The sequence below is a fragment of the Stenella coeruleoalba genome (genome assembly GCF_951394435.1).
Source record: "Stenella coeruleoalba genome assembly, chromosome: 6".
Classification (NCBI taxonomy): domain Eukaryota; kingdom Metazoa; phylum Chordata; class Mammalia; order Artiodactyla; family Delphinidae; genus Stenella; species Stenella coeruleoalba.
Window position 1 is genome coordinate 67,207,429 of NC_137151.1, and position 17,240 is coordinate 67,224,668.

Sequence of the window (17,240 nt, forward strand, 5' to 3'; positions counted from 1 at the left end):
AGTCATCAGGGAAATGCAAATGAAAACCACAATGAGTTACTACTTCACACCCACTATGTTGGCTACAAAAAAAAAAGGAAAAAAATTTTGGAGAGGATGTGGGGAAATTATAATCTTTATACCTTGCTAGCGGGAATATAAAATGGTATAGCTGCTTTGAAAAATGGTTTGTTATTTTCTTAAATAGTTAAACATAGAGCTACTATGACCCAGACTTTCCACTCCTTGGTTTATACCCAAGAGAAGTGAAAACATATATTAACAAAAAAACTCATAAATGGATGTTCATACACTATTATTGATAATAGCCCCAAAGTGGAAACAATCCAAATGTCCATCAATTGTTGAGTGGATACCTACGTGTTCTTTTTTTTGAATAAATTTATTTATTTGTTTGTTTGTTTGTTTTTTGGCTGCACTGGGTCTTCGTTGCTGTGCACGGGCTTTCTCTAGTTGCAGCCAGCCAGGGCCTACTCTGTTGCGGTCATGGGTCTTGAAATGACTATGGACTAAGCCCATGGTCATGGGCTTCTCACTGCGGTGGCATCCCTTGTTGTGGAGCACAGGCTCTAGGCGCATGGGCTTCAGTAGCTGTGGCTCATGGGCTCTAGAGCATAAGCTCAGTAGTTGTGGTGCACGGGCTTAATTGCTCCGCGGCATATGGGATCTTCCCAGACCAGGGATCGAACCCATGACCCTTGCATTGGCAGGCAGATTCTTAACCCCTGCACCACCAGGGAAGTCCCTACATATGTGTTCTTAATGCCTCCTTAATTTCTGGAATAATCTTTACCTGACCCAAACCTAGAGTCAGCCATTTCTCCAAGGAGTCCTGGTTTCTTTCATCATTAGTGAATGGAATTTAGAACCAAAGATCTGGGCACTAAGTATACTCATTGCTATTGGGCTAGTTGCTTCTAGGCACTATCAATGGACAGAGCTGGGTTTTCTGGTATTAGGTTTTTTTGTGTGTGCGGTACGCGGGCCTCTCACTGTTGTGGCCTCTCCCGTCGCGGAGCACAGGCTCCGGACGTGCAGGCTCACCGGCCATGGCTCACGGGCCCAGCCGCTCTGCGGCATGTGGGATCTTCCCGGACCGGGGCACGAACCCGTGTCCCCTGCATCGGCAGGTGGACTCTCAACCACTGCTCCACCAGGGAAGCCCTTCTGGTATTAGTTTTAAAAATAAAGCATCCTAATTTATAAATTTATAGGATTTCCACCCGCCCCTTATAGTCTTCTGTGAGTATTTATGGATTTCCCTTGATGGAGTCCCACATACCAGAGCCCCAAGGAAACAAACTATGGTAATCCATGGAAAATGCTGGAACATGTAGTGAGAATGAGAAATAAGCTTTTGTTACTGTAAACCCTTGAAATTTGGGGTCATTTGTTACAATCAGCCTAATCTAGCCTAATCTGACTGTTACAGTAATTAGCACAAAGCACTGGACTAGATACAAATATCATTTTAATATAAGTAGCAAGAAGTATTAGGAAGTTAAAATCTTGCTTGCTTTCACATAAATACGTAAGGCATCAACAGAGCAGAAGACCTATCAGAAATTTCTAACTTGCCAAATTTCCTAAAAAGCATCTGGTACTCAATTCTGACATAATAAAGGCCAGTCTCTATATAACAGAGGTTAAAACCCCAGGAGAAACAGGGTAACAAGGGCCATGTTTTCCATATAAAAATGACTTCACTAGAATATGAGGACTCCATGTCACTGTACAGATTTATGAAGAAAACAGAATTCTTAATAGAGCCTCGGGCATCTGCTCATATCATGAAGGGAAAGCACTCCCAGAAGCAAGTAGACAACATTTGCCTAGAACCTGCTATTATTACACTCTGTGCATATGGTAGCTAAAAACTCATTAGTTCTATAATTCTGGCTGAAGTTGGCAAGCCACCTCCAGAAATATTTCATACAAGCAAAGTGACAGAAGGCAATTTCCTTTGTTACAGGATTAGCTGGTTAGGGTAGTGGTCATGCACACAAAAAATCTTCCAGATAAGCGTGAAAACCACTCTTATGAAATCTATTTGCAGCTTCTGGTAAGTCAGTCTTCATGTCATTGGCCTCATTTTTGTCACCCAAGAATACATTATTGGTCTGATTTACATAATTTCTTTCAAATAGGATTAGAAAATATATTTCCGTAGCCACCATGAGGTAGATATAGATTTTATTTTGTAGCAACAAAAGAACAGGGTGTAGTTGCTTTGTTTTAATTTCCCTCCCACAGCCGCAGTTCCTTCTGTAGGCATTGTTTTGTTTGTTTTCCTCTCCAGTGTACCATCCCCATCCTCTTTCTTTTAGTAAAAATGCCCCAGTAATACTTTGAGGCTCCCTACCACCCGTCGCCAGGTAGAGCTGACCTCCTCCCCCATCCTCAGGCTCTAGTGATGAATACAGGATCCAGACCCGGCCAATGAGTATATCAGTATGTCTTGCCCTCATGACTGGTTCAGAGATGGGCATGTGACCCAGTTTGGGCCAATGAGAGTCTCCCTCCGGTCTTGTGCTGAAACTATTAAGAAAGAGATACTCTCTTTCCAATGGATAGAATGTAAGCCTGGAGTTGCTTCTGGAATCTTTGCTACCACTTCAGGAGAGCCTGTCAGACAGGGCAGCCATACAGAGGAAAGCAGAACTAAGAGATTCCTGGCTTTATCTTTTGTGTACCTGGATCCAAATAATCTCAAAGCCACCAACCCTGCGCTCTTTTCATTTACATGAGTCAGTAAATACTCTTTTTCCATTTAAACCAGTTGGATTTCTTTCATTTGCAACCATAAGAATTCTAATGCACTCACAATTATAGGACACAGCCAGAAAAATATTATCGTCCTCTCTGGTATTATCTCTATGACAAGTCATTGAACCAGAAACACAACACAAATAAAATTTCTTCCCAATATAGTACATTTTCCCAAAGAATCTCAAAGCATTTACAATCTCAGAAAACCATACCCTGAAATATAAGAGTCACCTTGAAAGGACACCTAACTCTTGTTTGTAGAGTTGAAAATAACATTGCTCTTTCCTGAGAATAGGCTATGTGCCAAGAACTGTACAAGGCATTTTATAGTTTTACTGTATTTAATATTCACAACTATTTTATTAGGTCGGTATTATTATGCCTACTTTACAGATAAGGAAGTTGAGGCCCAGAGAGATTAATTTTCCTGAGGTGATTCAGCTCATAAATGAACTCTCCAGCATTTAAATTCATGTCCTTCTGGCTCAAAGTCTGTGCTCTTCTATTTATTTATTTATTATTTATTTATTTGGCTGCGTCGGGTCTTAGTTGCAGTGTGTGGGGCTTCTCTCTAGTTGTGGTGCGTGGGCTCTAGAGTGCACAGGCTTAGTTGTCCCACGGCATGTGGGATCTTAGTTCCCAGACCAGGGATCCAACCTGCGTCCCCTGCACTGGAAGGCGGATTCTTAACCACTGGACCATAAGGAAAGTCCCAAAGACTGTGCTCTTCTAAGCAACATGGCTCATCTCTTTTCTTATGTCAATATTATGTCAATATTGACCTTTCTGTCGATACTTGCCTACTCAGTGCTGACAACTGGCCTTCCTCCTCCTGAGGTCCTAGCTGCATGGACCAGAAATGGACACCTTACCTGGGCAAGGTAATTAGATCCATTCACTTGGGAATTTAAATGTGAGACCCAGAAGGATGTTCACTCAGTGGAAGATTCTCGAGCTGAAAAGGCTTATGTGTCACCTGTAAGATGTACTTTTTCAGCTTAAGGAACAATATGGTCCTACGTCTTTCATTTTTCCAATAATTTACAAGTTCTCACATGTACTTTTCCAGGGTCTCCTCTGTGAGGACTTCCCCCTGAATTGTGCAAGGCTCCCAGGGGCTTTCTTAGTGCAAAAGGATCCACCCTGTCAAACCTCAAAAAGAAAGAACTAGAAAGGTGATTAGTTTACTAGCAGTATTAGTCTTGTCCCTGCCACACAGCATCATGCTTCAGTGCTGGTCTTGTGCCTGCTGGTGGATGACTGCCTGTCTTCGTTAGCCCAGAGTCTCGTACTTGGCCTCTAAGATCAGACCTTTGTTGACTTGCATTCACTTATTCAACACAGTGCCAGGAGAGCTGGGTCTCACAGAGAATCCAGCTATCAGAATTTTGTGTTTAGTTCAGGTCGCCAGTTTAAACTCACCCTCCCCTTTGGAAGGTGCCATCTTTTTGGAAACTGTATTGTCCTCTTCCACCAGAGGACAGGCCCACCTTGGTTGACCCTGATAGGCTACTGGACTTCATTTCTAAGAAAAAATGGGTAGAGGGTCTCTGTTCTTCTGTCCCAAGAAGTCCTTTCCTCAAGAGAAAGGTGCTAATGGCCCTTATATTTACATGATTAAGGAGGGGGCATTCAAAGGATTCCTTCATTAACAATGAAACTTGGTTCCTGGTTTAGTTATTGTTTCCACCTAAGAACACAGACACCTGCTAAAACAATTTCTAACTTGTACCTCACCATACATCCTGTGCCATCTTGAGTCAGAGGCATGACGAGTTAATTAGTAGAGGAAGCTGACTGATGAGAGAGAGAGAGAGACTTTCTGAGTTTGCATAAAGCTCTAGTTCCAGTGCATAAGACCTTGCTGTTCTTCTCGCCCTTCTTAAGTTCCACCCATGTTAGTAAGTGGCCACCTCTGTTTAGGAGTTCATATTGCAGGTCAAGGTTATATTCCAGGAGAAGGAAATTTAACAGTACAAAAGACTAATAAAAGGTAATTATTTCCATAATGATTAGTATGAAAAATTAATATACATTTCCAGAATCCCACCCTCCAATTCATCATCCATTAACTGCCACAAACACTTTAAATTATACTACATGGTCTTGAATAAATAATAAAGAAATTAAAAAAACTTTGTGTAACCATTCTTGAAAATGCTAATGTTGGGCTTGATGCTAGAATTTCTGGGGACTTCCCGGGTGGCACAGTGGTTAAGAATCCGCCTGCCAATTTTCCCAAAACAGGGGACACAGGTTCGATCCTTGGTCCAGGTAGATCCCACATGCCACGGAGCAACAAAGCCCATGCGCCACAACTACTGAGCTCTGCTCTAGAGCCCAAGAGCCACAACTACTGAGCCCACATGCCACAACTCCTGAAGCCCACGCGAGCCCATGCTCCACAACAAGAGAAGCCACCACAATGAGAAGCCCGTGCCCTGCAACGAAGAGTAGCCCCCTCTCGCTGCAACTAGAGAAAGCCCGCATGCAGCAACGAAGACCCAATACAGCCAATAATTAATTTAAAAAAAAAAGAATTTCTGAATGTTCTATGGAGAACACCAAAAGCAAGAACTATAAAATTTTTTTGGTGAACTGGCCAGAGTTATGTAAAGGAGAAATGGGGAAGAGTTCTGTCACTATCCTCCACTGTCGAGCCTGCAGGTATCTCGGGAGCCAAAAGCAGTTGGGAGACACGAAGACGCATTTTTTCATAGGTTTCATGAAATATATATAATATATATATATGCTTTAAAATTATGAGTTGTTTGAAATATATAGAAAATGCAGAGAATAGTACCCATAAACCTCCCAGATTTGACATATTTTTACTTTTTGCACCATTGTATCAGTTTCCTAGGGCTGCCATAACAGGTTACCACAAACTTCATGGCTTAAAAGAATAAAAATTTATTCTCTCACAGTTCTGGATTCCAGAAGTCCAAAATCAAGATGTCAGCAGGGTTGGTTCCTTCTGGAGGTTCAGGGGGAGAATCTTTTCCATCCCATCACTAGTGGCTGCCAGCAATCCTTGGCGTTCCTCTGTGTGTCTTCTCCCCTTCTCTCCTCTTCTAAGGGTACAGTCAGCCCTTCGTATCCACGGGTTCCGCATCCACAGATTTAACCAACTGCAGATGGAAAATATTCAGAAAAAAATGTCTAGAAAGTTTCAAAAAGGAAAACTTAATTTGCCATACTCCTGCAACTATATACATAACATTTACATTGTATTTACAACTATTTACATATAATTTACATTGTATTAGATATTATAAGTAATCTAGAGATGATTTAAAGTATACAGGAGGATATGTGTAGGTTACATGCAAATACCACACCATTTTATATAAGGGACTTGAGCATCCCTGAATTTGGGTATCCGCAGTAGGTCCTAGAACCAGTCATCTGTGGACACCAAAGGATGACTACACTTGTCATTAGATTTAAGGCCCACCCTAATTCAGGATGTTCTCATCTCAAGATCCGTAAATTAATTTCATCTGCAAAGACCTTTTTTCCAAATAGGGTCATATTCACAGGCTGTTTGTGGAACATATTTTTGGGGGGGGCCACTATTCAATCCACTACAACTATTTACTTCAACTCTTACAAATAAAATGGCACAGATATCATTAAAATAACTTCCTCAACCTTCTTCTATTTCACTTCATCTGCAGTTGTAACAACAATCCTAAGTGTTGCTGCTCTGTAGGTTTTAATACTTTTACTACCTTCGTATCTGCAAAGAATTTGCAGTTGTTTATGTACAGACACTATCTTTGTAAGACTAAAAGATTTCTGTAAATGATATCACCCTGTACACTTACTTTTGCAACTTGCTTTTTCACTGAATATTAATATTTTAAGATTTCCCTATGCAGATACATATAGCTCTGATTTACTTATTTTGACTATGGCATGAATATTCACAATTTATTTATCCATTCCTCTGTTGAAAGAGATTTACTCTTTTATGATTTGGGGTATTATAAACTTTGTGGTCAGGATCAACCCAGGATGTATCTCCCTATCCTTATATATACACACATGTGAGAATTTCTCTAAGATGGATACCTTGAAGTGGAACTAATAGTTGTTGTTGTTTTTAAATTTTATTTATTTTATTTTTGGCTGTGTTGGGTCTTCGTAGCAGAAGGTGGGCTTTCTCTAGTTGCAGCGAGTGGGAGCTACGCTTTGTTGTGGTGGGCGGGCTTCTCACTGTGGTGGCTTCTCTTTGTTGCGGAACACAGGCTCTAGGCACGCAGGCTTCAGTAGTTGTGGCACGTGGCCTCAGTAGTTGTGGCTCTCGGGCTCTAGAGCACAGGCTCAGTAGTTGTGGTGCATGGGCTTAGTTGCTCTGTGGCATGTGGGATCTTCCCGGACCAGGGCTTGAACCCGCGTCCCCGGCAATGGCAGGCGGATTCTTAACCACTGTGCCACCAGGAAAGTCCAATAGTATTTTGTTTTCTTTTTTCCCCTCTATTTTTCCATTCTCTTGAAGAGAATATGTAGATGTTAACTGTTGTTTCTTGAAGGTTTGCTAACACCAGGCTATAAACTGTCTGGGCCTTATTCTGTTTGGGAGATGGATTTTTTTTTTTTCACTCTAATTTAATTTCTTTAATGCTGTAAGTATATTAAAGCTTTAAAATTCCCTTTTTAGTTAATTCTGGTTTTTTATATTTGTCTGGAAAATTTGCCACTTTATGTTTTCAAATGTTTGTGTTTATGGTTGTTCATAATGACTTGGAATTGTGGTTTTATTATATAAGGTCAAAAGGTTGAATATTGGCAATTTCATGTGACGATATAATAATTTCTTGTGGCTTTAAATGTTCTTCCTTCCTTTGTAATTATGAACCCCTTTCATTACTGATATCATTATTTGTACCTCCTGCATATTTTTGGTTTATCACCAAACATTTATTTTACTAGTCTTTCAAAATATAAGATTATCTCTGCTGTTTCTTCTTTTTTGCGGTACGCGGGCCTCTCACTGTTGTGGCCTCTCCCGTTGCGGAGCACAGGCTCCGGACGCGCAGGCTCAACGGCCATGGCTTACGGGCCCAGCCGCTCCGCGGCATGTGGGATCTCTTCCCGGACCGGGGCACGAACCCGTGTCCCCTGCATCGGCAGGCAGACTCTCAACCACTGCGCCACCAGGGAAGCCCTTGTTTCTTCATTTTTTATTTCATGAATTTCTAGTCTTGTTTTTATTTCTTCTCTTGCTGCCACCTTGTGACCTTTGAATTTACTCCGTTGCTCTTTTTCTAGATTCTTCAAGATTGAGCTCATGGCTTTTTAACACTTCTATTATCTGATACACATGCATTTAAGGCTATACTCTCCTAGATGTATCCAAATTTTACCGAGGCATTTTCATTGTCATTTGGTTCTACATATTTTTTATTTCTCTCTTAATTTTTTCTTTGAAAAGTAAATTATTTAAAAGTATATTTTTTAGTGTCTAAAATACATGAGGGTTTTGTTCATTTATTTACCATCTTTTTAATAATTCATTTAAAATTTTATTTAGAGAAAATATATCAATTTTTTGGTATTTCTCTCTTTTTTATGCCCTAATGTATGATTTATTTTTTAAAGAGTTTATGTGTGCTTGAAAAGAATGGGTATTTGGGGACTTCCCTGGTGGCGCAGTGGTTAAGAATCCGCCTGCCAATGCAAGGGTCACGGGTTTGATCCCTGGTCCGGGAAGATCCCACATGCCACAGAGCAACTAAGCCCATATGCCACAACTACTGAGCCTGTGCTCTAGAGCCTGCGAGCCACAACTACTGAGCCCGTACACCACAACTACTGAAGCCTGTGTGCCTAGAGCCCGTGCTCCACAACAAGAGAAGCCACCGCAATAAGCCTGTGCACCGCAACAAAGAGTAACCCCCACTTGCCACAACTAGAGAAAGCCCAAGCGTAGCAACAAAGACCCAGAGCAGCAACGAAGACCCAACGCAGCAAAAAGTATAAATAAGAATGGCTATTTTATAATTTTTATGGTGAAGTACTGTTTTTATGTGAAGCTGATAATTATGTAGTTCTAGTCTTCTAGAAGCTTACTGGGTTTTTTTGAGTCTTTGATCTATCAGTTTTGGATGGATGTATTAAAATCTACTATGATTCTAGGTTTGTAAACTGATCCTGTTCATTTTTCCTTTTTATATTTTGAGGTCTATTAGGCATATACAAAGATGACAGTTATTTTCTCTTAGCACTTTTAAGACATTAATTCCATTTGCCTCTGACTTCTATTTTGTTGTCTATCCAGCTGTTGATCCAGTGTAGGCAATTTGTCTTTCCCTGCTGTTAGTTTTTTAAGATTTTTCCTTTGTCTTTAATGTCCTGCTATTCCATTATGATGCTTCTAGGTAGATTACCCTACTTGGAAATCTTACAGAGTCCTCACACTACTGGTGCTGCCACTCAGCACCCATTCCCTATGGCCAATATCCTGGTTTGGTCTTACCCTGAGCTATTGGCAACTTCTGGCTCTTATTACTCTGGTTTTGAGTTTTAGCTTTATTTCCATAATTCATTGTTTTCTTCTTTTTTTTTTCATTGTTTTATTTCTCTTGCTTTTTTCTTTAATTTTTTCACATTAAAAAATGATTAAGTAATATTGTATCCAGCATTTTTATGTGATTATAGTAGGAAGAAGTTCTTTGTCAGCTCTGCTGTCCATACTGATGAATCAGAAGGGTCTGAAATCCCTTTTTTTTTTAAGCTTTTTTTTGGCTGCATTGGGTCTTCATTGCTGTGCACGGGCTTTCTCTAGTTGCAGCGAGCAGGGGCTACTCTCTGTTGCAGTGCGCAGGCTTCTCATTCAGGTGGCTTCTCTTGTTGCGCAGCATGGGCTCTAGGTGTGCAGGCTTCAGTAGTTGCAGCACGTGGGCTTCAGTAGTTGCAGCATGCGGGCTCTAGAGCGCAGGCTCAACAGTTGTGGCACATGGGCTTAGTTGCTCCGCGGCATGTGGGATCTTCCCGGACCAGGGATCGAACCCATGTCCCCTGCACTGGCAGGTGGATTCTTAACCACTGTGCCAGCAGAAAAGTTCTGAAGTCCTCTTTATTCTTCTGTGAGATCGTGAGAAGAAAATACAGAGTCAACTGCTTTCCACTAAGAGCCCAACATTGAGAATCAAGGAATAATATTCTCTTCCATCTAAAATCCCTGTCTGACTTAAGATCAGTATACTTAAAAAATGTGATGACTTACAGAATAAAATGTTTTGTAGAAGTGAGTGATGCCATTATGAAAGGACATATTATTATTCACATTTTATAGGGGAGAAACTGAGGCTCAGAAGCTAAATAACTTCCCAAAGACAGTAAGTAGGAGAACCAAGATTTTAAGCTATGATTCTGAGACCAAAGCACACATTTCCTCTACTATGTTGCCTCCTAGGAAATTGTAATCTTTATAACAAGAAGAGACATTTTAAAAAGGTAAGAATTAAAGAATCAGAATACATTTACGGGCTAAACTGTGTAGTACAGAAAAAACTATAAAAGGAGGATATCAATGTGGAGTACATATATATATATATATATATATATATATATCCTTCATTCCTGTTGAGAGAAACCAAGTAGCTGCATGTCAGTTGAATGTATTCCTCACAGATAGAATTACCTGTTGAGAACAGTTTTGGAAGAGCTCAGCAGATGGCATTCCAAATGAGAGATGCCCACATGGGCTGTGAAGGCTATAAGGGATTTCAAATGTCTGTGTCTGTCTCTCTGGTAAATGACATTGCTTTGGAAAGGGCGATTTTTTTTTTCTTTGTCTTTTAAAGGCTGTATCCACTTGTAAAGAGAGGCACATTTGCCTTATATGGATTGGATCTAAATCTGTGTGGACATCAGACTGTGTGTGGGAGTTGACCCAATGATATTGGGTGATTCTGAGGTTAGAGGTACTCTAGCTGATTTTTTTACTCTTAATACTTCAATTCTTACTTCTTCATAAGATAAAGGGATCTGACTTCCCAATCAAATATGATATTTCCTGATATAAAGCTGATGGTAAGAGATGTCTCAGGTTTTCATTCTAATGCTTTTTTGTTGTATATAACAGAAAACCCAACTAAAAGTGGCTAGACAATAAGGAATTAATTTTTCCACATAGGAATTCTGGAGATAGAGTGATTTACAGGTTGGTTAATTTAAGAGCTCAGGAGTGTCATTAAAGACTGGCTCTTTCCCTGTGTTCTTGCTCCATCCCCAGCGTGTTGGGTTTTGTCCCCTTGCTTGTCTCATCATAGTTCTGAGATGGTTGCCTCACCTTCAGAAACCTTCCCCTCATACAGCAAAGGAGAGACATCAAAAAAGGGCAGTTTTTCCTCCCTCCCAGAAGCTACCACTCACCCCAGAAAAGTTTCTTTCACACCTCATTTGCCAGAAGTGCCTCACACACCCATTCCTAAACAATCAATGGCAAGGAAAACGGAGTTTCCACAATGTTTGCTAACAGAGGCTCATTCTTTGGGGCTGGAGAGGGCCTCCTTCACTGAGTACATGGTCATGGTAAGGCTGAACCAAATCAGGGTTCTACTGGTAAGCAATATGGGAGGGACTGGCTGTCCATAGGTAACCAATAATACTTGCCACACTTAAGTCTTGTTGGACTGGGGAAATGTGCTAACAATTGTTACCTTGGTCGATTGGTTTAAAAAGTGACTATTATTACTTAATCACCAAAGAACTATGAATGACATTTTGTTTTTAACCAGAAATACTTTCTCTTTTTCAGTTCATGAAGCTTGCACCTATATCTCAAAAAACTACAGTTCTGGGGCTTCCCTGGTGGCGCAGTGGTTGAGAGTCCGCCTGCCGATGCAGGGGACACGGGTTCGTGCCCCGGTCCGGGAAGATCCCACATGCTGCGGAGTGGCTAGGCCGGTGAGCCATGGCCGCTGAGCCTGCGCGTCCGGAGCCTGTGCTCTGCAACAGGAGAGGCCACAACAGTGAGAGGCCCGCGTACCGCAAAAAAAAAAAAAAATTACAGTTCTTTCTGCTCAAAACATCATCCTTTTTTTTATTATTTTCTTTTTCTTCTTTTTTTTTTTGAATGCGTTGGGTCTTAGTTGTGGCACGCAGGATCTTCACTGAGGCGTGTGGGATCTTTTTCGTTGTGGCGTGTGGGCTCCTACTTGCAGCATGCAGGCTTCTCTCCAGTTATGGTGTACAGGTTTTCTCTCTCTAGTTGTGGTGCGGGGGCTCCAGAGCACGTGGGCTCTGTAGTTTGCGGCAGGGCTCTCTCGTTGAGGCGCGCAAGCTGTAGTTGTGGCGCGTGTGGGATAAGGTGCCCTGTGGCATGTGGGATCTTAGTTCCCCAACCAGGGATCGAACCCACGTCCCCTGCATTGGAAGGCAGATTCTTTACCACTGGACCACCAGGGAAGTCCTCCCTTTTCTTAAAAAAAAAAAAAAAAAAAAAAAAATCAAAATTTTCACCACTCCAAACAAGTGAATCTTTTGTCCATTGTTAATCACTGTACCTACTTCTCTGGCCACAGAGCTGAGCATGTGACTCAGGATGGCCATAGTGATTGGTCTATGACGGGCACACGGCTCAGGCTAGGTTAGGTCAAGTGTCTTCCTCAAGATTCTTCTAACTGGAGATGTAAGAAAATAATCATTTTTTTGAGGGTTAGGGTGGGAGTCACATACAGAATTATAAAGCCTAGACACAAATGCAGCCATGATTCTAGATGATATTAGGTTGGCCAAAATTTTCGTTCGGGTTTTTCCGTATCATCTTACAGAAATAGTTATACCTGTCCTGAAACGATGAGATCACATGCAGATAAAAATAGAAGCAAGGTTTGGGGTGGAAAGAGGGAAAGAGAAAGAAAGAAGGACAGAAAAAGGAACCCTCCTGCACTGTTGGTGAGAATGTAAATTGGTGCAGCCACTATGGAGAACAGTATGGAGGTGCCTTAAAAAGTTAAAAATAGGGGCTTTCCTGGTGGCGCAGTGGTTGAGAGTCCGCCTGCCGATGCGGGGGACATGGGTTCGTGCCCCGGTCCGGCAGGATCCCACATGCCGCGGAGCAGCTGGTCCCCTGAGCCATGGCCGGTGAGCCTGCACGTCCGGAGCCTGTGCTCCGCAACGGGAGGGGCCGCAGCGGTGGGGGGCCCGCGTACCAAAAAAAAAAAAAAAAAGAGTTAAAAATAGAGTTACCATATGATACTGCAATCCCACTCCTGGGCATGTATCTGGAGAAAACTCTAATTCGAAATGGTACAAGCACCCCAGTGTTCATAGAAGTGCTATTTACAATAGCCAAGACATGGAAGCAACCTAAATGTCCACCGACAGATGAATAGATAAGAAGATGTGGTATATATACACAATGGAATATTATTCAGCCATAAAAAAGAGTGAAATAATGCCATTTGCAGCAACACTGATGGACCTAGATATTATCATATTAAGTGAAGTAAGTCAGACAAAGACAAATATCATATGATGTCATATGTGTGGAATCTAAAAAAATGATACAAATGAACTTATTTACAAAACAGAAATGGACTTACAGACACAGAAGACAAACTTATGGTTACCAAAGGGGAGAGCTGGGGGTTTGGGGAGATAAATTAGGAGTTTGGGATTAACATATACACACTACTATATAAAATAGATAAACAACAAGGACCTACTGTATAGCACAGGGAACTATACTCAATATCTTGTAATAACCTATAATGGAAAAGAATCTGAAAAAGAATATATATATACATATATATATATATATAACTGAATCACTTTGCTGTACAGTTGAAACTAACACAACATTATAAATTAACTATACTTCAATTAAAAATAAAGGAAGGAAGGAATGAAGAAAGAAAGAAGCAGAAAAGGAAGAAAGAAAGAAGGACAGAGACAGAGACATGGTAGTGTTTGATTCACTGAACCCCTCATTTCTGCCGTTTTTTGAGGTTTGGTGTTTTGGACCAATAAACTCTTTTTTTTTTTTTTTTTTTTTTTTTGCGGTACGCGGGCCTCTTACTGTTGTGGCCTCTCCCGTTGTGGAGCACAGGCTCCAGACGCGCAGGCTCAGCAGCCATGGCTCACGGGCCCAGCCGCTCCGCGGCATGTGGGATCTCTTCCCGGACTGGGGCACGAACCCGTGTCCCCTGCATCGGCAGGCGGACTCTCAATCACTGCGCCACCAGGGAAGCCCTAAACTCTTTTGTATTTAAGCTAATTTGAATTAGATTACTCTTAATTGCAACAAGAAGAATCCTGACTAAACAGAGCCTTTTAGTTATCTAAACTATATAGTTGAGGAGGATCAACATTCAAATTGTACAATGGAGGCACTGTATCAGTCAAGGTCCAATCAGGAGGCAGAAACCATACAGTAATTTGAGCAGAGGAAGCTTAATATAAAGAATTATTAACCATAATAGAGGATCAGAGTAATGAGGGAATGGGTAGTAAGAGGTAAGGAGAATTTTAAATAATATAGGAATAGCAGATGTAATGGAGCAGCCACTACCCCTAGGGCTGAGTTAGAGTAATCATGGAAGAGTCTGCCAGCCCCTCTAGGCTGAGAGTCAGACCTTGTTCAAGGGGGCGGGGTGTATGACTCACTGAATGGCAGAGAAGTCCCTGTGGTGCCATGTTAGGGCAACTTGCTGGAAATACACCTTCCTCAGAAAAGTTTTTAAAGGAGAGGTATCTTGCTGGAGGCAGTCCACTACAAAACATTCCGAGTGGAGTGCCAAGGTAGACTGCTGGCTACTGGGTACTGCTGACCACCGCCCACCGCAGTAGCCCAGTTCTGGAGAAAACTCACCTATCGCTGGTTGCCAGAGAAACCACCTACACTGTAGGAGCCTGCTGCAAGGCACACAGGAGCCAGCAAGAAAAACATCTTCCTGAAATGTCTCTCCAGCAGCCCCGAATGACAAAGCTTAAGATTATGTCAACTGGCAAAGGAAACATATTTAAAGGGCTCAGCTTCATTTTTGTAGAGCAGGCAATGAACAGTGAATTTGGAGCTGAGAGGCAATAAATTGAGAAGTGGCAAAGGTATCTTACTGGAATGTCTTGAGAACCCCATAATGTGCTGAGTCCGGGGTCCAAGAATAAAGATTGCCTTACTTGACCTTGAAGAGACACGCAATTTTAAGAGTGTTTCAGGGTAACTGTTCCTTAAGCAATTTCTTTCAGCAAAGTAAAAATGAGACTCAAGGCCATTCAGCTCACTTTATGGTTGTTTCATAAGCAAACTGAACACCAACAGAAGATTCTGACATAGCATAGATTTTGTTGGATAGCTTATCCCCTGCCATGAAAGGCAGTACAGCTTGTCAAAATCATTTGGTAATTTTGTTAGTCTAGGGCTTAGAGAAAAACATTCTCTTTTACAGGGAAGAGGATACTACATCATGGACAGCAGGCAGGTTCTAGAGTTGAAGCTTCATTTGGCCCTTTACTAGCTATTCAATCTTGTGCAGGATACTCAACCATTCCTTCTTCTATTTCTTTCATTTATAAACTGATTATAATAATAGTCTCTCCCCCAGTGGTTGCTTTGAGGATTGAATGAGTTCATATGCTCAGTTGCTTAGAACAATTCCTTACCTCATAGTAAGTGGTTGGTAAATGGTAGCTATTATTATTAAAATCAGACCCTGGAAAATACAACCACCAGAGAGGGCTATAAAAGAAGACAAGGTTAAATCATTTGCAAACCCAAACTCTCTTGTGCTTTAAATCTTGATGCTTTTCTCTACCAAAAGACCTCTTCTAAGTGGGTAAGACAAAGAGAGAGGAGAGGAGAGAGGACACACACACACACACACACACACACACACACACACTATGGGCCCCATTCATCCACTGTTTTCTTGGTCCCTCAGTAACGAAGTGACCAGCTTCTGCTCTATTTTCCCATGCTCCCGATTAGGATATACTTGACTGAAGAACCCAACATTCTTTGATTTCTATAGTGAAGTCTAGGTCAGTGGCAAGAGGAGTCTCTATCCTCCTCAGCTGACACTTTCTCACAGAAAAGAGCAGCTCTGTTCTGATTTTATTGTGTAACAGATGATTGATAAAGTGAATAGCCATTGTGTCAGTTTAAATTATGCTTTCTATCTTGACCCTAAACAAAAAATTGCAAAAGATCCTCTCTTCAAATTGCTGTGCTCAGAAGTACCCTCCCCATGAAGCTTTTCCGTCTATTCATGGACCCCAAACTGCAGCAGTGGGACTGGGGGGAAAAGAGCCTGGGAAAGGGAAGGCCTATGGCAGCGGGGGCAGGGTAATTTGCTGACTTGAAATAAGGAAGTGGCTGACTGTGCGAATTCCAGGTGGCAGAACAAAGACCCAAGAGTAGAAGTGAGGGGCAGATTTTGGCTGACTGTTAGGTAACATTTCCTGATAGAGTCACTCTAAAACAAGATGGGCCACTGTACTAAGTAGTGACTTCTCCAGAGGAGACGTGTTCAGGTGCAAGTGATGGACATTGCAGAGCAGATTCCTGCCTTGGTGGGGAGAATCGATGAGGTGACCTCTAGACTTTCTATGATTCCATGACACTTGATGGGACAAAGGGATAGCTGTGCTCTGACAATCAGTCTTATAGAGAGCTACTGGATAATGGTTACTTGTTCAAAGGCTTGGGCATAAACCAATTCTTATTTGGGTATTCTGACTGACCAGACATTGTCAAGCCTTTCATTACTTAATCCTCTCAGCAAGCCACTATCAATTATTATTCCACTTTTACAAAAAAAGAAACTGAGGCTCAGAGAATTTAGGTTGCCCGCCTTAATTAAAATCCAGTCTCAGCTGTCTTTGAAGACAGCATTCTTAAACACTTTACTAAACAGAAACACTGGTTACAAATATGTAAACATATTTTAGATACTATACAAAATTAAGCAAACTTTAAAAGTAGTCAAATAAATTCAGATACAAAATTTTGTTACTATGTCATTAACAGCCATTCCTTAACAAAATCTTGATTTTTCTCATTTGCTTTTCAGAAAAACCTTCCCCACTCCCCACCACCCCCCCCGCTCAGTTTTAAAGCTTTCAGGCCCACGGCATGCTATGAAAAAAATCACTCTTTAAAAATCATAATAGACATCACGGTGTTTCTCCTTTTGCATAAGCTAATTCAGAATTTTGAATAGTATGACTTCCATGTCTTTAAATTGCATCAATCTTTCTCTAGTATCTCCTTTCCTTGCTCTTTCTTCTTTCTGCTCAGAAAAAAAATCATGTTCTTATAGGGGAGGAAAAAATTTCCTTTCTACCCTTCTAGGTTCTGTGGCTGGCCTAAGAATTAAATTGACATAAGACAGATTAACAGGAAGAAGACATTTTTTAAATTATGGGCAAAGGAGCTTCACAAAAGTATGAGTGAGGCTGAAAAGGCAGTTTCTTTCAAAAGCATCTGAAGAAGAATATATACCTATGTGTGTGTG

At 41.3% G+C, this 17,240-nt stretch overlaps 1 protein-coding gene across 1 annotated transcript in view; it reads right to left on the reverse strand.

Annotated features, from left to right (window-relative positions):
* Positions 1 to 6,015, reverse strand: part of TLK1 (tousled like kinase 1) — a 214,316-nt gene extending 208,301 nt beyond the window's left edge. Inside the window, exon 1 of the mRNA XM_079924295.1 lies at positions 5,695 to 6,015. The gene's annotated coding sequence lies outside the window, so the exon portion shown is untranslated. The remainder of the gene's footprint in view (positions 1 to 5,694) is intronic.
* Between the last annotated feature and the right edge of the window lie 11,225 nt (positions 6,016 to 17,240).